Below are 23,608 nucleotides of genomic sequence, written 5' to 3'. Positions count from 1 at the left end.
AAAGATGCCTTTCCCTCCATTGACAGAGCCAAGAATCTAACAGTCAATGTGCTGCCCAGAAATAAAAAGGATATTTCTAACATGAGCCTAGACAAATGGCCAGTTGTAATCTTGTTGCCTGTTGGCGGGCAGTCCTGTACCTAGCACTGTACCAAATGCAACATGTGAGTAAGTGCCATCACTTGGAGAAAATAAGTGCATTAGTCAGGGTCCCAGCAGGAAACAGAGTTGTCTCCATATGGTTCAAAAGAGGAGACTTTAAAGAAGGGGTTACTGACAGAGGAGTAAGCAGAGTTAAGGAAACAAGCAAGGAATGAGGAATGAGCTGAGAGGCACGTACAGACTCAGGTTAGCGGGAAGCCCTAAAGCTGATGGAAGGAGGGTGGGAAATGGCTTCCTGAGATCAGTGAGAGCTGGACCAAGGGAGAGGACCAATGAAGTGGGAGCTACAGCAACAGAGGGGTGCAGCTGTAATCAGAGATGTGCACTCAAGGAAGCGAGGGAGTAGGCATACCCACCTTCTCTCTCCTCTCTCCCTCCAGTCCATGCCAGTGCCTTCCATTGGCCAAATCCAACCAGGAGCCAGGGTCAGCCTCTTGGGACACAGAGCAGGATGTAAAGGATGTAGAATGGATTCAGAGGTGGGAAGCAAACAGACAATAACTAGTACGATCAGTAACATTCTTTAGATTGTGGTACATTGAGCTGTGACTGGTGTTTCAAACTACGTGAGGCACAGGGCCATTATCCCCACATATTCCATCAAATGGCCCCATACACTCCTCAGCCAGCACTATGAATGCTCCCCCATCCAGCCCCTCTCCCAATACCCTTCTCTCTCTCCTCCCCAGTCCATCCTTCTCTTTCAAAAACTTTGTCAAGGCTCTCCTGACCTTACTGTCCTACCCTAAGTCTCAATTCTTCTCTCTACTCCCGTAGCCCTCAGCAGAACGTGACACCTGCTGTTAGCAGTTGATAATTATTATGTCTGTATTTTTTTCTTCCCACAACTGAGTAGTTACTGAGCTTTATTAGGTTCCAGGCACTATACTTCACACTGAGGATACAATGGTGTATAAAAAGGAAAGAGTTCCTGCACCCTGGAGCTTTCAGCCTAGTAAGGTAAAGAACAGTCAGTGGAATAGTCACAAAAATACCTATGCAATTACAAACTTTTTTAAGTGCTATGACTAAAAAGTGCAAAGTGCCTTGAGAATGTATGGCAGACAGATCTAGTCTGTAGGTTATGGATGACTTTCCTAAGAAGTGACACTTGAATTGAGATCTGAATGATGAATTGGCATTAACTAGGAAAAATAAAGGCTGAGAAGGAGATGGAGAGTGGGACTTCCAATGGAAATAGCATGTGCAAAGGTCCCAAGGCAGGGAGAGTTGTGTTGTTCTTTGATGAACTGATAGAAGACCCATAAAATGGGCTATGGAGAGCCAGGTAGAGCAGCTCAGTAAAGCTGGAGCCTCACTCTAACACATCTATGGCCATATTTGAGCAAGTTTCTAGAAATTTAAAGTAGTTCTGCTGAGAATAAACACGAGGCTGCAGCCTTTCTTGACGTATGTTTCACCAGTGAAGCCTAATAAAGATCGCATTAGTTTCTCCAAATCTCCTTCCCAACAGTCATTGATTTGCTGAATTTTGCTAAATTGCCCATTTCCCCGAGGCAGAGAAAATATTAAAGTAACAGGTCTCCGCGCTATAATGTTCTGTTAGCTCCTCATATTACCTGGTTATTCAAAAGTTGGGAGGCTAAAGGATTGAAGTCATTTTAAAGAACAATTAAGAATTGAATGTTACTGTTTTTTCCTTGTCTAGATGTTCTTTGTCTAGATTTTGGGTTTGTTTCTACATTTACTGTGCAACCAGTTTCGTGGGAGCAAGACATGGTGGACTATTAAAAGGCAACAGGTACATACAAGGGAGAGGGGACAGTAGTGAATGATCGCATCCTGCTCACAGCCTCATTTTCCTTGAGCTCCAAAGAGCACAGTTCTCAGAGGAAGCTGTTTATTACCTTGTGCTCCCCCTGCTGGTCCCTGCTCACAGAGCCAAGGTGTGTACAGAGGTGAGTCTCCAAACTCTGTCCATTCCTCTCTGCCACTTCTGGTCTCAGTGCTTCCAGGAGGCCCCCTGACCCAACTCGCAACTCCAATACTCATGTCTCAAATACTGGAATTTCCCTTTCTCTGAACCGCCGAAGCAGGGGCTGTCTTTGCCACTAGATGCAGCACTTTACTGCAAATCCTCTTACTTTGTGCTCTGTCTCTCTTTTTATCAATATATTCTCTTTGACCAGTCCATGTTTCTCCAGGTCAGTGACCATGACTCTGACTTCTTTTGCACCTCAGAGCACCCAGCTCAAAACTAGGCAAATTGTGGTGGATTAACCATCCGACAGAATGATTTGGCAAGTCTGAAAACAATTAGCAATTGAGAATGAAAAGAAACGGGAATGTCCACCCTCGTTTAGAAGAGCATATCACAGGTAACATATTGGACAATACTCGATGTCTCCAGGTGTTAAACTGATGTCTGTTAGCTACTTCTTTTCCTTCTCCACCCTCTCTGCTACTTTCTTCCCACTGCTAATGGAGAGACCCAAAACTTTGGATTAAGAGCCTACATATAAACACAGCACACACACACACGCACACACACATTCTCTCTCTCTCCAACCCCGCCCCCCACACTCTTTCCTCTTTAAAAGGCAAAGCTCCTTTTAATCACAATGACCATTCCATGTCCAGGAGAAGACCATAGGGCTGTGCCGCCCATGAAGCCAGCCAGGTGGACTGGTCTCCCATTTCTCTGGGCTTGAGTCCCTTTAGGCTTTCTGTCTTAACCCCAGCACCTCAGGTTATGGTTTCTTTTTTGCTGATATAAGCTCTGGAGGTGCCCCCATGGAGACATAAAAAGGCTTCTGGTTTCTACTTAATAAGAAAAACTGAAAATATACAAGACCCTAAATGCATGGCCTCTGAGAGAATTTTCCCATGGGTCACATACTGGTGTAAGAAATAATTAGGAAGGGCACAACTGTACCTAAATTAAATTTGATATTACATTTATATGCCTGCAAAACACTGTGGCTGATCCTCAACTTAATTTTTCTAATTATATCTCTTTTTTTATTTTTCTTCTTTTTCTCCTATATAATGATAATACAATTGTTTCGTGCTCTAGACTTTCCCAGGTTTTTCCCCATTATTTTTTTGCTTGATCTTCAAAATAACCTTGGACAGTAGGGATGGGAGAGAGGATAAGTGGCTTGCCCAAGGTCACGTAGCTAGTTAGCGGCACCACCAAGGCTAGAATATAAATAATCCTCTTTACCTAGCTGCCTATCTTAATGCAGATCTCTAACACCAGAAATAGGAATTAAAAAGTATGAGAGAACTGAGTGAAGGAGAGAATGAAGTCAGGGCTTTTGAGGGCCAACAACTCCTTTCTGGCCACCAAATCATCACTAAGCCCCCATGCTGAGTATGCATTTCCAATTGGAGTGCTTCTATGGATGTGGCTTGAATAATGGTACTTTCTAGTTATCTGATTTTCCACCAGAAATGAATAAGGAAAGGGATGCTTATAAAGTACTTGGAGATCCCCAAGTCCTAAGTGCTATGCTGATGATGTCAGCATCCACTGCGAGGTAGACTGTTTTACGTCAAGCAATTGTAAATACTGGTGGCATCTGTAATGTCTACCTGGAGCAACTTACAAGTTCTACTCTTACCTTTGATTTTGACTTGTTTCTGGGCCAGTAACTTAGATCCCTACCCTTACCTTAATGCACTTTTTATAGTTTAATTTCCTTTTCGTGGTGCTGTTCAGGGTTGGAATTTTTTAAAAATAATACGACTCAATTGAAATCAGATTTCCCCTAAAGAAGTCAAGCAGATCACAGAGGGGCCCAATCTGAGAACTCTGCCCCATAGCCTGTGGTCATTCCATGGAGAATCACACTCTTCCTGTGCTACCCTTTTGTTTCTACCTGAATGATTGGCGAGTTTCAGCCTTACAACCGAGTAGTATTGGGGTGATGAACAAAGCCTCCTGAAAGTACATAGAATTTACTAGTATCACCCACAAAAGCTTTGTGGGTGGGATTCTTCTTTCAGCCCCTCTTTAGCCCGTCCTGATAATTCCTTTCATGGTTGGGGCGGCCAAGGTATGAACATAGAGACAGGAATCTAAGGAAATCTGTTCACTGCAGACAGGGCAATACTTACAAAGGGGGCTTACTGCCTCCTTCCCAACAGCTTCCCTGCTGAGGCCATAGCATGTGACGTTCCCAAGAGCATCATTTTAAGAGCCTCAGGAAACAAGAGCCCTGCACTGAGATTAAGGCATGTGCTTACACGGGAGTGGGGAGAGGGCAGGTAGCTCATCCCTTGGCCACCCATTTTCTCCAGAAAAGACCAAGACTTTAAAGAAATGATGGGGGGAAGAGGACTGGGAGTGGACGGAATCCCAGGAGAAGGTGATCAGAAGAAGAAGAAAAAGGTCTAGAAGAAGGAGGTCACAATAAGCCCTGCCTCTTCTCACTTACTTACCCTTGGGAAAATCGTTTAATTGCCTTGGGTCTCATATTTGTTTTATCCGTACAGTGGGAAACACACTAGAACCCACCTCATAGCATTTTTGTGTGTATCAAATATATAACATACAGGAAGCACTTAGTAGAGAACTTGGGGTTTGGTGGGGTGCCGGTGCCAGCTTTGGCAGTAGTAACAACTCTATTGCAGGGACAGCCCCAGGACCCCATTCATCCTAGGGAGAGCAATGGAGAAGATCAAAACAGAGAGACAAGAGCAGACCAGGGACAAGCTCTGCTTCCATGACATTGCCCAGAGTGGCCTCTGGGGATACTCATAGCTCAGTGATGAATTAATGAGTTAATGAGATCAGACATGCTGTACGTAACTCTTCTAATTTTTTCTTCAAAGTTTTCATAAATGAACCAAGGCTTGTGGAAGAAAGTTTTCTAATATCCTTAGCAGTATATGTGTTCCACGCCACACAGTTAGTCATTTAGAGGGAACGAAAGAACTGCGAGATAATAAGGTGGGTGATGGATTAATAACAGAAGTTTATGTTGTTTTTCCTTGAGTAAGATACCTGCATTTATTAAACCATTTTAAGAAATCCTTTCTCTAGGATCAAAATGTCTTGGCCCTTGCTTGAACTGGAAGTTGGGGAGGGTATGTGGAGGGGTGAGAATTCCTTTGAATTAAGATTATTTACAGAACAAAGCTACGTTTAATTACTCTAATTATTTTTTTAAAATATTTTTTCTACTTTATCTCCCCAAATCCCCCCTATGCACAGTTGTATATCCTAGCTGAAGGTCCTTCTAGTTGTGGGATCTCTAATTATTTTTGAATGAAGATCCTCACATATCTTTTAGAGACTCAGGGATGGTTACAGATATTGCTAAGAATTTTCTGCAGATGTTCAGGTTTTATAAGAATGCAAAAAGCTCCAAAGGTACCATGCCCTTTCTCCTATCCTCCATTTTCTTTTTAAAAATCCCCCAGGTAGAAGACACAACAAATTGCATCTATTTTACAGAAAAGAGACGTTCTGTTTTAACTTTTTTTGGTCTTTATCAGACATTGCACTACTGTATTTTAAAATCTGGCAACAGGTTTCCGATACTCAATATAACAATCTCAGTGTATTAATTAGTTTTCAAGACCCCCAAGCAATAAAAATCTAGTTGTTCAAGGTCACAGTTTGACTTATTTACAATTGACAAATAACTTGGCAAACTCTGCACCAAACGTCTCTGTACAATAGAAAATATATTGTCATTCAAGTTAACAAAAGAATCTTTCTTTGCCATCTCACTACAATGGCGCTGCAAATGAACATCGCCTGAATAAAATCCTAACCACATTTTCACTCTCATTAACCACAGTAGGGTATCACACAATTTGCCTGGCTCCTGTTTAGACCACTGTGCACCATTTTAGTAGCAGTAGTTTGATGGGTTTTATGGCAGGTGATATATGGAGTGGGAGTTCCGGGAGTCGTAAACAGAAGGCACTGTGTATCACAATGTGGTTTAGGGATATAATGACCGTGTTGTAAAGCAAGGGATGACAATAGTGCACTAGGCTTGGGGTACTGAACCAATAGACCAAACAACTCAACATATTTCAAGAAAGAAAATATCCCAGGAAGGTGTGTGTGCATGTGTGAGTCTGGGCTTTCTTCTAGCTTTCATTAATTACTTCGGATGAATTTGAATAAGAACTATTAAAAACTGAAATAAATCTGCATCCCTCTGAGAAACTAGAACATTTCTCTTTCCTTCTAGCACAATCTTTTTCTGCATCTTCTGTCTAACCCTTAACCACGTTTCCTGGCAGAATAATTAAGTAAACAGTCCTAGTATAAGGAAAGGAGCAGCGGAAATTTGAGATGGATGCAGAGGAGAAAAATAACAACAAAATAAACTTTCCTTCTTTTCCAGGAGAACCTGTGCCCTATGGCAGAGGTCAAATTATGTCTGATCTAAGAGGGACCCCTCCTGCCCAGACAGCAGGCAGACTTTGTGAGGTTCAGCTGGTCTCAGGATTCCTTCTGTTAACATTCCTGGATATCCAAAACCTTGACTGTCTCTAAGTCACTTACAGTCACTTTCTCCCAGACAGTGGGTTTGGTACTCTGCAAACAAAAAAATGGCAACATGTGGCCTCTTTCAAAGAAAACTATATTGAACCAACAAAGGAGGGCTTGTGGTTACTAACTTGCTGTGTGGACTTGGCCAACTCACAAAACCTCTCTGAGTCTTCATTTCATTTTGGCACACCATTCTGTCTTACTGACCTACTATAGGGATCACGCTGGGTAGTGGTTTGAAATTCTAAAGCAAAATGCCAATATAAATCATCATCTTCATCACCGTCATTGCCATCACCGCCATTATCACAGCAGTAGAATATGCTAAGATATTAATGTGCATTTTGTTCTATGTTTCCCTTCCTTGGTTCCCAGAGAGTAGCCAGGCTCCTTGTGTTCCTTACTTTAGCAGAGGATTGTAAAGGCTGAAAGTAGAAATTGCCTGCAGAAAAATCTCTACCTGGCTTTTTTTCCCCCCTAAAACTTTGAGCTCCTTGAGACACAGGAAAGGAAACAAATGCTTTTGAGTTGGGAGATTTCCCAAGATTGAGAAGGGATTGGAGTGGAGTGGGACGCAAAGGCTCTTCTGCCATTCCCTGGGGAGGTGACAGAGCCTCTGGTGGGGAGTTCTGCCTGAAGAGGCTGACCCTAGACAGGAAGGCTCCCAGCCTTGGCAAAAATATGGCGCCGGGGAAGCATTGCATTTACCAGACTTCAAGGAACCGGTGCAGAATGGGGTCTGAACAATACCCAGGGTGGACCAATGCCAGACAGGCCTCAAGAAACACCTTCATCCCCAACTCTCCGCCAAAATGAGTGACACGGAATTTCTCCTCTGAGTGAAATCAGATATCGTTTGATTTAAATAAAATAATTTTGCACACCTGAGTTTGTGGCCTAATGCTCAGGTCTACTTTACTGTCACCCTGGATAACTGTATCAGGATGGGAAGTAGACCTCAACCGGCATTCAAATTATACAGAGCTAGTCTGCAGTGATATTCCCATCCCTGTTCATTTGACATTTGCAAATTACTCCTTCAAAGATCTGACACAATTGGGGACACTCAAAAAGAATATACCACCCCCCCAAAAAAAGGCCCCACAAAGGAAATGCAAGAACAAAGGCCACCTCACTAGCAGGCATTCTCAGCTTTGCAAGGGGGCTCCTAGGAGGAGGACACCTCCTTTGGAATGTGGAAGTTCCAACGCACTTTCTAAAATCTCTGTGGCATTGCCGCATCCACAACCACTCCTGATATTTGCAAGTGTAGAAGGGAGACACGGCCCGCTGCACCTCCCAGGCCTCACATCCTGATACCCAGCTCCAGCCAGGCACGCAGCCATGGTCTATATGGAACTGCCGAGTCTGTCACTTCATTTCCTCCTTCCTTCTTAACAAGGAAATGACTGACCCATGTGTACCACGTATCTATTTATCAACAGATCATAAGCTCAGTCTTCTGAGATCTTGTGACAGGTCCCATTAGCTGTGAGCTACCCAGTAATGTGTATAATCAGTTGTTAATGGCACTATGCTATTCTGTGATAACTGGGCCATTAGCGAGTGTCAGCGCAGTCCCCCACCTGACTGATATCTGGCTTCAGTGAAGCTGCGCATTTCCATCCATGATGGTGCCCCCACAGGTGAGAGGTGGGGTGGGTGCCTTCTTAAATTGCCCATTCTGGACACCATGTGTCCCTTTACAGTCTCTTTTTGGGACTCCTATAGTAAAGCAGCTTATGGACAATTGGGTTATAAGGGAAAACAGTATTCCATTTGAAATGACAAAATGAAGTCTGAAAGCAAATAAATAGGTCCCTCTGATCCTCAAGGTGCTTTGAGTCACAGCAAGATAACTGACCCTTTGGGAACAATCCTAAACTTCCAAGTCACGCTAAAAGCCGATCTTCTCAAAGCCATTCCATACGCAAATCTCTTACAAGGGTTCCGCCATAGCTGTTCTTTTTGACTGTGGAGAAACTTCAACAAGCTCATAGAGTTTAGAGTTTCACAGACACACACACTTCTTTTCAAATAAAAATGTCTCCACCACCAAAGCTTAGGTTTCATTCTCCATGCTTATTCCAAGACCTACTTGATTTTTTTTTTAATCCATTTCACTTAAGGGACCAGGAGCAAAAAGCACCAAAAGCCTCAAGCAAAAGGGAAATGCGCAAGATTCCAGGTCCTGAGTTTCCCTTTGTGCACACTACAAAATCCACGCCCGTCACCCAAACAGGACAGCCTCCAACCTCAGCCCAAATTCAGACACTTCAGAAGTGTTCCCAGCTCAGACCTTCATAGGTCAGAATTTGATTTATTTGGGAAAGGAAAGTTTCATTGAACCTAAAAATCTGTCAACCGAATCCAGCCAATGCTCAAGTGATTTACATCTGCTCTACGGCCCAGCACTGCCTATCAAAGGCCCTAGAGTTTTTACTGCTGCCTCCATAAAAAAGAAATTTAGCACTAAGGACTTGCCAAAGGGTCATCACATGTTGTTGGAGGGAAATAAAGAATGAGATATTTGTAAAGCACAGGGAGAAAGGACGAGGCTCAGCTTACTCTCTCCCTCCAGTTCTGACTGCCAAGAAACTGCGGCCTGGGTCTGTTCTTTCCGGAAGAGTCATTTCCTCAGAACAACTGAGGAAACAAAGGTACTCCCAGGCTTTAGAGGGGAAGAGGGTTCCTGACCCAGCTTGGTGTCCTAGGCCAATGGCAGCAGTCTTGGTCCAAATTCACCCCAGAGTGAGAGGGCTTAGGTTTGGTATGTCACAACATGGCAGAGGTGGGATGGCGAGGCAAAAACTCTGACTATAAATGGCTTAAAACATTAAATTACAGTGTTCAGAATCCTTTCCCAAGGAGAGGTGGATCTAATACATATCCAGAGGCATCAACCATACCAACTCCAATAGAAACCAGGCACCCAAGCTCAACTGTTCAACAGTAAAATTATAGATAAGCTGGGAATGTGAGGAATTATTCCTCCCCGGGCAGTGATTCATTCATTCATAAGGGAAAAAAACACATTATGTGCCCACTGCATGCCACACACTGAGTTCAGCATGCAGAGAAGAACCAACCAGAATACAGCCTCCAAATTCCTGAACCTTGTAGGAGAGTGAAGACTCCTTATGGTTTGAAAGGTGAGCTCAGAGATAGGACCAATTAGGGAAGGTCTGAGCTCCCTCCTGATAAGATGACTCAGCTGTCAATGCCTCCCAATGACCCTGCACTTTTGTACAATGCCACATCCTGCCTCTGCCTGAATCTCTGCTTGTTTATGAATGTGCCCATTCATTTATTCACGGGTACATTTATTCAGTTAACCATTATTTATCAAATCCCTAGTATATTCTAAACATCATGCTATGCTCTAGATATATAATGCTGAGCAAAACCCAAACATGATTCCTGCCTTCATGGAGCTTATTAATAACTAATTACAAGTATATGTGGAATTTCCATTGTCTAAGTGCCATAAAGGAGAAATTCGTGGTGCTCCATGAGAGTCTAAAATGGAGAGGGAGGGGCCAGCCCGGTGGCGCAGCAGTTAAGTGCGCATGCACATTCCGCTTCCCCGGCCCCGGGTTCACAAGTTCAGATCCCAGGTGCGGACACGGCACCACTTGGCAAAAGCCATGCTGTAGTAGGCGTCCCACATATAAAGTAGAGGAAGATGGGCACGGATGTTAGCTCAGGGCCAGTCTTCTTCAGCAAAAAGAGGAGGATTGGCAGCAGTTAGTTCAGGGCTAATCTTCCTCAAAAAAGATAAATAAATAAAATGGAGAGGGAGGCTTGACCTGATCAGGGAGATCAGGGATAATTTCCCTGATCTTGACCTCTGATTGAGAGGATGAGAAGAATTAGAGAAAAGGAGGAGGGAAGAGTGCTCCAGGCAGAGGCGACTGCAGTCACAGGAGCTGGGTGCGGTGTGTGAGTAGCAGGACTGAAGGCAGGCCAGGGTTGGTGGAGCACAGCATGAAGGGGCACCTGGAAGAAGACACAGCTACAGAAGAGCACATGGCAGTTTGACAACACTCAGCAGGAAGTGCGACTTTGTCCTAAGAACTATGAAAAGATTTTGCAGGCTGTCAAATGCTCATATTGGTTTTTAGAAAAAGTCCCTCTGGCATTTTCTGTAGGATGGAGAAAAGAAAGTAAGGAAGCCAGCATGGAAGCAGGGAGATCTGTGGGGAGGCTTTTACAGTCCAAGGAAAAGATGATTTGACTTGGATAAGGGTGGTGTTGGAAGTGGAAATTGGGGGCAGGGGGAGTGAATGCATTAGGAGGTAAAAGCAAAAAGGGTTTGGATTGGAGATGTCGGGGGAGGGGTTGCCAAGATGACATCTAGGTTTCTGGTTTGCATAGCTGGAGGAAGAGTTGGCCAAACCACAGTCTGCCTTGTGGTGTTGATCTGTGTTCATCACCACATCTCAGCTTGCCTGACTCTTTCCCACTCCGCAAGTGCTCAGTTCCTCACCTTCAGCCTCAACGATGAGCTAGCTGGTCTCAACCTCGACCTTCTGGACCAGGTCTCCTGATGGTGCTCTTCAGAATGTCATCTGGCTTCACGCACCAAGACACCTCTATACCTCTTTCTTGGGTCCTGTAATCATCCTTCTCCCCAACCTCTCCACTCCTGCCTTAACTTTAACCAATCAGATCTCTTGAGTTCAAGTTACTGCACACCCTGCCATGCTGGTTAAAACGGGGCAAGATACTCCTTCATGGTTGTTTGCAGACTTATTCCTGATAGACAATATTGTGCTTTCATGGTTGGACGTGCAAAAAAAAGTCAACTCTCATTTTTACAGCAATGGAGAAATTAGTAATGATGCTGTCACTGAACTGCTGTTTACTGAATAGCACGTTGTACACTTTATGTAGTTTAAACTCCTTAAAACTTGACAATAATGCCATGAGGAAAATATTATGAATATTATCCCCATTTCACAGATGAGGGAACTGAGGCATAGAGAGGTTAAGTATTAACCTAAGTTCGCATGGCTGATAAGTGACAGAAATGGTATTCAACCCAGGCAGTCTGACTCAGGAGCTGGTTCTCTTGGCCACTACCGCCTAGTGCCTGAGACAGAGATTCAAATTTGTCTGGCTTGAAAACTCCTGCTACAGGCAGATGGACATGTGCACAGGTTCTCCCAGACTCACAACCCTGGGTACAGGTCTTGAACCCCTCTTGGTCCAGCCATATTACCATCATTACAAACTGGAAGGAGTCATCAAGTAACCCCAAGAAATAAAGCCATCACTGCACAGAACCAAAATCAAGTGTCATTTGCTTCTAAGGATTTTCTACTGTCCTCTGTATCCGCCTTTGCTATGGTTATCTCTCATTTTCTTCCGGAAACTGGATTCCAGTGGTGTCTATGAAACGATGCAAGGCTGTTTGTCCCTCACACTGTATAACCCCACGTTGTTGCATATTTGAGTTGGCTTATCCATTTACTGACTCCCTCCCTCCTCCTTCCCTGTTCCTTTTCAAATCTCAAGGCTGCTACTAGTTCAGTATCTCACAGCTTTTTTCCCTTCATGGAATTCACTGTTTTTAATCTGTTGTCTCCTCTTGGAAAATATGTGGGGTGTTTCCCTAGGAAGAAATATACTACTCTGAATAAGAGGACAGCTGCCCTCTTTGTCTGTTGTACTTGGTATATTGTATAATAAACCATGTCAAATTGGGGGTGGCTCTCCTCCACTCCAACAGAGTAAAATGCTTGAGCTTGCAGACATCTACTCATTTTGTGTATTAGATTACGGTTAATTTTAACAAAAATTGCAAATATTTATTGGGCATTTTACAATGTGCTAGGCATTGTGATGAGCCCTTTGTAGCCACTATCTGATTTAATCCTTGCATCAACCCTATTTGCCAGATATAATTAATGTTATTTTATAAAGGAGGAAACTGAAGTTCAGAAAGATGGCATAACTTTCCCAAGGGCACACAGATCAGAAGTTACAAAGTCAAGGCTTGAACCCAGGTCTCTTGGCCCCAATGCCATTCACTTACCCAGTATGTTAGACAGCTAGAAGACCTTTCCAGAAGTCAACATCAACAAAACTTGTCAGAAATTCAGAATCTCAGGTCCTACTCCAGACCTACTGCATTTCCATAAGACCCTCAGATGACTTGTATGAACATTGATGTTAGAGAAGCACTGATCCAGACCATTCCCCAGACTTTAAGCTTCATGGCCCCTTCACTGTCCCATAGCTTAACGTATTTACCATTCGGCCCTTTAAAAAAAGTTTGTTTACCTTTGGGTTAGGTGATCGATAACGTCTCCTCCAACTGTAATACTCTGTGATTCCCTAATTCTTGTGTTGTATCCAGCTCCATTAAAACTTACAGTATTTAGGAGAAGATGTCTGAATAAATCCCCCATATACCCAGTATTTTAAATGGTTGATGCAGCATCCATTCCACAGAAAATATGGCTCATGAGCCTGAGCCAGTGAGCTGAGCTAGAGGGGGGAGTTTCTTTCAGAAGTGAGGGAAGTCTGAGATGCTTGCAGCTATTTCAGCTTTTCAAGGAGACCTTGTGTTTGATACTCTGTGTGTGTGTGGCGGCGGGTGGAGGGGGGGGCCTGAGAGTGTGAAAGCTCTATGTATCCAGTTCCTTTCACATTAATAGAAGGCACATGGCTCCTTCAAGAGGGAAAATATCTTTCAGGAACAGCATAATTTGCACTAGCAGATAACAAATAGTTGGAAGTTTTCTCAGTGAGCAACCATTGTATCTGGTTTCAAATTCCTTTTTCAAGCCAAAGAAAATGATGATGATCTCTAAGCCATTGCTGTTTTTTGCACAGACCTGAACTCAGCATTCTAAACAGGACTATGCAGAATTGGATTACATTTCATCTCCCTCACTCATCCATCTTCCCCTTTCCTGCTCATTTGCTGGGGCTGCAAAAGTATTGAGTGCTCCAGGAGAGACTTGGTTTTCCAAACCATGCAAAAGTCATTATGAATGGCCTTGTGTCCAGGTAAAGGTTAAGGAGGTCTTTTGTTGTTCTAGTTTAACTTGTCCCTGCCACTGCAGCCTAATCATTCCACATAATAACAGGCCTGATACACAGGCCCGAGTCAAAGTCGCAAGTCAATAAATCCATTCCTTCCTCCCTTTCCGGCACAGTGTTGAATAGTAGTGAGTGTGCAGTGTCACCAGATCCCGTAGTCCATCACGTCAAGGTCGTCTGGTATATAGCACATAAAAGAAAAAAAAAAAACTTTCTTTCTTTTCAGTGCCTTGCACATCCAAGAGAAGCGTCGCAGTCCCACACACAAAGGCAGATGAGGAAGGGGTCGAAAAGCAAAGAGCGATGGCCCTGGTTCAAAGGATCCTGGAGCCACTGAAATTGAGAGCCATGGGTTCTAGATATCAGGTGCCTATGTTGTCCTCCTTGTTTTACGAATAAGGAAACTGATGCCAGAATTGGGGAAGGGATTTGTCCAAGATGGTATGGTCAGCACCTTCTAGGGCTAGGACTGGAATGCAGGCCTCCTGTCTCCCAGATCACTGCTCATTGTTTGCTTTGAAAGCAGAAGACAGGGGGATGCACAGAGAGAAGGACAGAAATTTCCCCCTTTCCAAAAAGAAAAAACTAGCCAATCCCACCTCCTACACAGTCCACCCTTTGCACTCAGACACGCCCCATCTGTAGATAAACAGCATGAAGTCACATTCAGACTTTGTTTCTAGAGGGAAAATATCCAAACATCTAAAAACCTCAGTTTCCTCATCTGTAAAACGGAGATAATAAAGGTGTCTAGTCCAAAGGGTTGTGATGAGGCTGAAATGCGTGGGATTGTACCTGACTAATGGCAACAGCTCAGTAAACGCCAGCTCTTACTGTAATCATCGTTGTCACCAGGACAAAGACAGCTGCTGCGTGTTAACCCGCAGACGCTGCCTAGTCAGCCCCTTTCTTCCTGCACCATGCAGGCAGACTCTTGGCTGCTGCCAATGAGACAAACTATGGCTCACCAAATTATCTTTTCACCTCTGATGTGAAAATAAAACCTGCTGATAGAGGCTCCTTGAAAGTGTGCAACCCTGAGTTATAGTTTGTTTACTTTGCTAAGGGACTTCCAGCTCGTCCAGGTTCATAAATTCCTTGTGGTGGACCGGGGAGGGATTGTAAATTAACTTGAATAATAGGACTACATTTGTGTACCTTCCAAAGGTTTAAATCGCTTCAAAAGGAAAAAAAAGTCACGCTTCTCATCTGCTGTCTCAATTTTTCCCTTAATTAGCAGTTGGATTAGATACTCTGGGAGATGAGGGATTAAAGGCCCCTAGGAGAGACCTGAACCAAATGTCAAGAATTTCTGCCCAGGGACCCTTGAGTCGGTCTTTCCACCACACCTGTGAGATGGATATAATGCTGTGGACCTGAGGCCCAGATCCTGCCAAATACCTGCTTCTGCTTAGCAAGGCCTGGGCTTCTCTGGCATAATGAGCACCTATTTTTGTAAAGACTATGCCAAAGGGGAACATACGGCAGGTGCAGGGCACTGGGCTTCCTCTGAGGAATTAAGAAGATGTTTAACATCTGTCTAGCGTAGTACTAGGCACATAGTAGGCATTCTTTATAAACTTCTCATTTCCTCAGGAACTCCTTCCTTGTCCGTTTTTCACAACTGTGAAAGCCCCGCCCTAGAGAAGGGTGTTTTCCATCAAGGCACAGGACAATCGCTGAGAGTCAGAAGTGTAGTAAAAAGGACTCCAAAGGTCTGGTTTTGGGGCATTGACCTAAGCCAGTCTGAATTGGTCAAGCTATTTATTCTCGTGACATTCTGAGATACTGCAAGGATGAATGGAATAATGTCCATAAATACTGTTTAATGTCAAATAGCACAACTCTCTTTGTTCGCCTAAGCTAGAAATTACTGCATAAGAGTTATCATTGGTACCATTTTTGCAAACAATGATAGGCTGGCTCGATAACTTATAAAGGGCTTCTTGAATCCTGCCCCTACCCCATGTCCGTTCTTTTTTATTCTCCTTCCCTTTTGATGTTTAAAGTTGATCCTAAACTCAAAAAAATATAGTAAAATAAAAATGACTAGCATTTATGGATGACTTTAATTATCTTAAGTTTTAAAGAATAAATACCTACTACTATAAAAATTTCAAAGACAATCCAAATTCTCCTCAAATGGTCCTACTAAGTAATCCCACAGATTTTCACACAAACTTGAATATCTCAGATACATGGATGATATACAGAATGTCTCATGTAGGGCAACAGAAGACACAGGAAGGGGAAAAAGAAAAATGTCCATCTTAAGTGCTGCTCAGAGCAATACTTGAAGGACATACCATATTTTCCAACCAATGGGATCAGCCCATGCACTGGCATCTGATATTCCCTCCAAACAAATTGATCAGGATGAAAAATGTAACTTATATTAGTAAGTATGACATTCAAGACACCTCAAAAAATGTATGAGTTACCCTGGAATCTCAGAACTCAAGAGGAGCCCCCACAACCGAGAAGGCTCATTCTCAAACCATCTTAGAAAGAGTAGCAGAAAAAAAGAGTTGTCCACTCACTTGGCAACACCCAGACAAGAAATCTGCATACTGACTCCTAGTAAACCTGAGGAACAAGAAGCTACACTTTTTCCTAATCTGGCTGCAATCTTCATCTGCACAAGTGTTTATCCCAGTGCTTTGTTTTGTTCCACGTGTTCGTTATTTGCGCAGCGCTGAACTAGGTCCCACAGTGGAAGAGAGAGGGGAATCACTGCGTAGCTAACACAGCCCTGTAACCAATAAAATCGTTTTCTGATGAGGAAAGAACTTATCTTTACAAAGAAAAGGAATTTTGGAAAAAAAGGATGAGTAAAGAAATCAAGGCAATAACCATTAATTGAGTGACTACTTCATTCAGGCACTGCGCTGTACGATTCATGTGCACCAGTTCATGCCGGAAACAGCATAGATGAATGGCTAAGAGGTCAGCCTTGGGAGCTAGACCACCAGGTCTGAATACCAGCCCTACCGCTGACTAGATTGGTTACTTTGGACGAGTTAATTAAATTCTTTTTGACTCAGTTTTCTCATCTGTAAAATGAGCATAATTGCAATGCCTACCTCATAAAATAGTTATGAGGACTCATTGAGTTAATACAAGTAAAGAGCTTATAACAATGCAAGGCTCAGAGTAAGTCCTCAGTAAATGTACACTGTTATTGATCCTAACATCATCCCTATGATGAAGGTGTGATGAAGGGTTGAGCCTCGAGAGTTTCAATAACCTGTGAGGTCCAGTATTATCTACACCCACACAGCTGCTGACTCCTGTGCTAAAACATCCCTCTCTGACCCCTACCTCCTCTTGTTTAACCACCTCCTCAAAACTCAATTCAGATGCCCACTCCAAAGAAACTTCTTTGATTCCTCTACCTACCCCACCATTGAGCTAAGTGCCAGTGTCCTGGGCAATCCCATAGCACCTGCTATACTCCATTGAAGCTCTCCCTTCAGTGTCTGTCTCCTCCACTGCTATAGTGGCTCCTCAGCATCAATAGCTCCCAACATAATGCCTGGCACATAGTAGGCACTTAATAAATCTTTGTTGCATGAAGAAAGAATGAGGTAGGGAAGGACAAACAGCTCAGAAGTATTAGCCCCCCTCACATGAAATTCTTTCCTGCATGGCTTCTGCTCTTAACAAAGTTTTCTGCAGCCATATGAGGAAAATGTTAGCAAAGGATCTTAGAGCAGAAGTTCTGAAAGGGTTCAGAGGAGAATGCCCAAGATGGGCAGAGCAGTCAAGGAACGTTTCATGGACAACTCAAGCTAGTCCCTGAAAGGCGTGGAATTAGCATAAGCAGAAGTGTGAGGAAAGGCGTCTACCCACAGAGAGGTGGAGAAACACAGGGTAACGTAAGAAAAGACTGTGTAGCGCTTTGGATCCTAGACCAAGGGAAAGAGAAACCACTGAATCCTGTTCCCCTCTCCTACCATCCTCAGTGTCCTAAGGAGCCTCACCTTAGGGGTTACACAGACTCACCAAGGGTAGTTTCAACCATTCGTTTTATTAGAAAGGAAGACTAGTCCATGAGATAGAATCAAACAGTCCTGGATTTTAACTCTAGCTTCAGCTGCTGAATACCTCAGCAGCACTAGGCAATCGGATATGGACATCTACGAAACAGGGATATACAATCTCTCATACGGTTATTGAGAGGATTCAAAATAACATAACATCGCTGACCCACAGTCGCTGTTCAATAAATATTACCTACCATTCTCATCCTTACCTTACACTGGCACCCACACTCTCTGAGAATCACTAGAGTTACGCCACAGTCATATCCTCTCTAATGAATCTGTACCCCCTTCCACATCTCTGGGAACTCGATTCTAATTAGACTGTTTACAGCTAAGTGTTGTCCTTTCCCCAACAACCTGACCAGAGGTTTCTGCGATGGAAGAGGGGGTTCCCATTAAACCAAGATTAGTCCCTTGGGAAAAGGGAGAAGGTAAGCTGCGCATCCCCCTACACCACCACCACTTCTCAAACTAATGGTCAGGAACAGGCAGCAAAATTGACGCTAAGTCCCTCTCTGTCACTTTTTCATGAGGTGGCTCTGCGCACGTGTATTTTGCACCACTCGCCAGCAAACAAAATGGAGTGGTGTAGTTAATTGAAAAACAGCTCTGCCCTGCCTGCCATAATTGACATTAACTACTGTTTGGGGTAGGAAATCAGCCATTTCCAATTGATATTAAACAGGAAATCATTTAACATCAATGGATATAAACCAGGCGCAATTGTGCTGAATTAGGGAGAAACGCTTTGGCTCATGTTAAAAAATGTTTCTGTGAAGTGGGATTTTTCAGAGTAAGTGAATATTAAGTCAGCTTAATACCTGTATTAGGAAAAAGAAGAAACCACTTCTCAGTCTCCCCTCAGGCTTGGAAGAAGGCTGCCAAATGCTCTCTTGGAAGAAGCCATGTTCTAAGGTGGTCCTGTCTTTGAAAAACAAAGTAGAAAGAAGGTATAATCTGGGAGAGCAGATGAAAGGAGGAAGAGAGTCTCCTGCAAGTTTATCCAACATTGTCTGCTGTCGGGGGAGAAGCTGGAGCCCTGTGAAGGGGCAAATATGGGGAATCTCTTGGCTTCCCTCTAAGAAAGGGCCGTAGGGACTGTGTCCCTGATATGAGGAAGATAAATAAGAGCACAGATACGTGAAGGGAAAGAGATGCCATCGCGTCTTTCCCTCTCATCTGAATTCTTTTTTCTATCATGAACCAGCACGATTTGGCAGTCCATGGCTTCTCCCCAACCTACGATATCATGGTGCTGATTCTCCTAATCAAAGTAGTACAAACCCTTGTAATTATGGCTGACATATTATCAGTCGGGGCTTTAGAAATCTCCCCATTATTGTCCAAAAAGCACAAACACCTAATCTGACTTGTGATCCTCCCCTCACAGCAAGAACAAGGAAGAGAGAGGACAGATAGGAGAAGACGGAAGTAAGAGAATAAGATGACCAGAGAGAGAAAATGAGGGCCTTGTGGGGAGGGGAGAGAAAAACTGACTGTCTAGGGGAAAAAGAGGCAAGGAAGATCTGAAGGCCAGAGTGGGCACTTCACAGGGTACTCCGAGAGTCCAGTGCTCCATTTTCTAGATGAGGAAACTGAGGACGAAATGGGTTCTGTGACACAGCCCAGGCCACACAGCTACTTAGTGCCAGAGCCTGGTCCAGAGGTCTCCTGATTCACTCTCCATCTTTAGTCCCTCATACTATCTCAAGAATAAAGAAGTAACAAGAGAAGAAAGAAGAGAGAAGGAGGAAAGACAGTAAGAAAGGGGTGGAAGAAAGTCTTAGAAGTACAAAGCCAGCAGGTCAGCATAGAATTTCTATTTTAGGAGTAAATTTAAAATATCATACTCATCTCTGAGTCGACACCCACGTATGGTTAGCAGAGTCCAGGACACACAATTTGTCAGCCCTGAGAACTTTCTGTATGGAATGGTGGCAGTCTCAGACACCGGGCCTTCATCCCCTCGCCTGTGAGATTTCCATGCCAGGCCTTCACATCTGTGGCATTTGTGTGGCTGAAATAGCCAGCGAGATTTCATCCTGGGCACAATTTTCAGTCCTTGAGTTCTAAGCAATCGCTGAGACCTTGTCCTTTTGAGTGCGTTTTATATGGAAATGAAATTTGTCCTCTCTGAGGTAAAGAGACTAAATGAATGTTTGTAAAAATTATGTATCTCACAAACATTTCTTCTAACAGGAGGCAGCCCTGTCAACGTATGGTGAACAAGGGAGGTGATGCTCTCAAAGTGAAAGAAGGGAAAACCTTCTTCATGGTCTGTCTCTTTTTGCAAGCAAAGCTAGCTCTTTTCTGGCACTGTGCCCTAAAAATGGAGCAACAGATAAAGGTCGGCTTGCAGAAAAGCCTCCTGGTCTCTTTCCTCTCAAAGGAGGTGGAGGAATCAACAGGGTGCTGCCACTCTGGGCTCAGGATGCGATCAGCTAAGTCTTGTCCTGGGGTAAAGATGTGGAGAGAGCTGAGCAAGCTGCCACCAGCCTTCCCAGATTTTTTCACAACTGTGAGCCAAAAGCTCTTGATTCCTGGCTTCCTCACCAGCCGTTTGCTCACATAGGACAATCATGGAGGGGGTAAAAAATGGCCAGAATATGCTTGGCTACACTGTGACCCCCTGATTTGGAAGAGGAACACGTATCAAGCCGGACTATGGCTATTTCACTTGCTTTGTCAAACAACCTGCACATGTAAGGTCAAGGCTAGTTTGTTCACTCATCTATTCATTAAGTCAATCAACAAGCATAGCATTGAGCATATACTCTGTACTAGACACCCTGCTGGGCCAGAGCATTCAGACATGAAAAAACATATTCCCTGCCCACAAAGAGCTTGCCAACACAGAGAATTCATTGAGTGTTACCCTGCCCAGTCACTAGACCTAGAAACAAATGCTCATATTGACAAAGCTGCCTCGCTCTGCTTCAGCCTTGTTTCTATTTCTGAAAAGCCGATGATCTCTCCTTTACATATGGCGCTCCATCTTTCTGGAATGTTTTTCTCTGCTGCCCTCCTCCTTCATCTAGCTAACTCCTGCTTAGCTTTCAAATCTTGACTCAAACATCACTTCCTCAGGGAAAATTCTCTTCACATGCAGCCTGGGCAGCATTCCTTGTTCTCTATTGCCCCTTTCCTTCTGGGTTTGTGATTATACATTCGTGTGTGTGTTACTTAATGTCTATCTCTGTCCCTCCACCTGATGGTGGGCTTAGAAGGATAGGAGTGGTGGGTTTTTTGCTCAATATTGAGTCTCCATGCCAGCACAGAGCCTGGAACAGCTCACACTGTAAATACTGGCTGATCCTTGTGGAATGAACCAGGAGGAGGATAGCAATAAAACACTTGTATCAGTGAAACCTACATCCTAGTTCTTCATCTATATTTCTAGGTTGAAACTACTTAAATAATTGCATTGAAAACTTCATCATCACTGTAATGCCCACGTGGATTCCAGAGAGTCAGTGTGGAGGTTGAAGAGAATGAACTCTAAATTCAGACCTGGTTATGTTCAAACCCCACCTCTTTTACACACATAACCCTGGACAAAGGCTTAACCTCTATGGCAGCCTGGAAAACAGCTCCCCAGAAGATATCCATGTCAAATCTCTGGAACCTGTGAATGTCACCTTCTTTGTAAAAACGGTCTTTGCGAATGTGATTAAGTTAATGATCTTGAGATGAGGAAAAGACCCTGGGTTACCCAGGTGAGCCCTAAATGCAATCACACGTGTCTTTCTAAGATAGCTGCACAAAGGAGAAGACACATGGACAGAAGATGGGGAGGCAATGTGACCACAGAGGTAGAGATTGGAATGATGCAGCCACAGGTCAAGGAATGCCAACAGCCACCAGCAGCTGGAAGAGGTAAAGGACACATCCTCCCCTAGAGCCTCCAGAGGGAACACAGCTCTGCTGATATCTTGAATTCAGACTTCTGGCCTCTAAAACCATAAGAAAATAAGTTTCTGTTGTTTTAAGCTGCCCAGCCTACTGTCATTTGTTACAGCAGCCACAGAAATCTAATACAACATCTCCAAACCTCAAGTTCCTCATAGGTAAAATGGAGACAATGACACACATCTTAGGGGGGTTGTCGATCTAAACAAATCAAAAAGGTACCCAAGGAATGTCCCACCCCTAACGGCCATGGCTATTCAAGACGAAAACATTTAGATCAAAAGAGAAGTTTCTGCCAATCGTTTGGTAGTTGGGTCTATACTTCACTTTTCAATAGCCTGAAAAGAAGACATGTTCTAGGCATATGATGACTCTTTTTCCACTTGTGACTCAGATGCCCCAGTGTCGTTTACACACGGCCATAATATTGTCAGAAAAGCCAGAGACATGCCTGAGCAGATTGAAGGGAAAGATCAGGGTCTCCCTCTAGTATCCCCAGAACCCAGCCCAGCATCTGCCATATGGTAGATGCTCAGTGAATGATTGGGGGGTAAACGAGCCCTGGGTCATTACAGGTTAGACAAGTACACTTACTAAGTAGGATAAAGAAGGACAAGGGTTTCAGAATGAAGGAATGAGAAACACTTACTATCCATATGAGTCACAAGCTTCATCCTTGAACCATCAATCTAAAGATGATGATGATGATGACACTCTCTATAGTATTCCTGCCCAAAATGACAAGCACCCCTGCCAGCATCAAGTTGGCCCTAACATGATCAAGTAAGGGTTATTCTCTTTCCGTATCCCTGCCTTTCCAATTGCTTTTAAATTGGAAGAGATATTCTCTAATGATTCCTGAATGACTCTGCATCACACACACTAAAAATGGTAACAGGTTTTGTTTATATTTTTGCTTTTAACTTGAAATGAGGGCATAATGGGAGTTGATCTGCTGAAATCACAGGTTAATTTCATTCTGAGAGTGATGCTCATTCAAGGGACTAATGTAGGTTAAGCTAAAAGTTAGTTTCATGACTCATGTCCATTTTCACAATTTCTCTTAGTGTGATCTCCATCTCTAGGCAATAAGTGAGCTATTTTGAGAGCTGTATGTGGAGGTAGGTTAATTTCTTTTGATTGTATTTTCAGTTGGTTTAAATTTGTTGAAGTGATAACCTTAGTAATTATACCTACTGGCGTAACGTTAATGATAAATCTATTTTAAACAAGTGAGAGATATTTTATAACCATATAAATATGGATCACTAAGACTATAGCCAACATATCAAGGCCAAAACTTTCCATGAACGTCTGTCTGCAAGAAGAGAGGTTGTTTTCCTGCTTTTTAATTTCAGGGTGAATAATAACTGCCAGCTGATTTGAAGCTGGATCAGCATGTATGAGCCCAGACATGGAGCTAGGGAGGCGTTAATTTAAGATTCTGGGAAATCTCAAGCTATATTTTAAGGGTTACTGTCTTAAAGACTCAGAATTACACGATTTTTAAATTTTTTTATTTCATTAACAGATATATGGGAAATGTAGAGGAATCCACAAAATACCCTAAAATGTACTAGTTGCATATAATGCTCATTATATATATTTACTCCAAAGAGGCCTAACTCCCCAAGGAACAGTTTAATTCTTTTCAAGGTCATATATTCATTTACTTATTCCCCACATGTTTGCTAAGAGTCAGCTATGTGCCAGGCACTATTCTAAGCACAGAGGACACTTTAAATAAACAAAGTCCTTATGCTTTTTCAGCATACATGCTAACAGAGAAGATGGACCATAAACAAAATTAATCGGAAACTATTGGAAAAGTGTAAGTGCTATGATGAGAATAAGATAGGGTGATGTGATAGAAAGCGAATGGAGGTGACTATTTGTTGAGTGGTCTGGGAGGGCCTCTCTGAGGGGCTGACATTTAACCTAATCTCTTACCACCCTT

The 23,608-nt window shown here is 43.3% G+C and overlaps 1 long non-coding RNA gene across 4 annotated transcripts in view; it reads right to left on the bottom strand.

The window, feature by feature from the left end:
* The window catches only part of LOC138917857 (uncharacterized), a 47,627-nt gene extending 27,814 nt beyond the window's left edge, over positions 1-19,813 (bottom strand). For 2 of the 4 annotated variants that reach the window (XR_011426433.1, XR_011426436.1), the window contains exons 1-3: positions 19,593-19,761; positions 18,564-18,667; positions 519-595 (exon numbers count right to left, since the gene is read on the bottom strand). This is a non-coding gene — a long non-coding RNA (uncharacterized lncRNA). Of the gene's footprint in view, positions 1-518; positions 664-18,563; positions 18,668-19,592 lie in introns of all 4 variants that reach the window. The other 2 variants (XR_011426435.1, XR_011426434.1) reach the window with 2 other exon arrangements.
* Positions 19,814-23,608: the final 3,795 nt, after the last annotated feature.

Source organism: Equus caballus, chromosome 15 (genome assembly GCF_041296265.1).
Source record: "Equus caballus isolate H_3958 breed thoroughbred chromosome 15, TB-T2T, whole genome shotgun sequence".
NCBI classification, from domain to species: Eukaryota; Metazoa; Chordata; class Mammalia; order Perissodactyla; family Equidae; genus Equus; species Equus caballus.
This window is presented reverse-complemented; position numbering and strand designations above follow the sequence as displayed.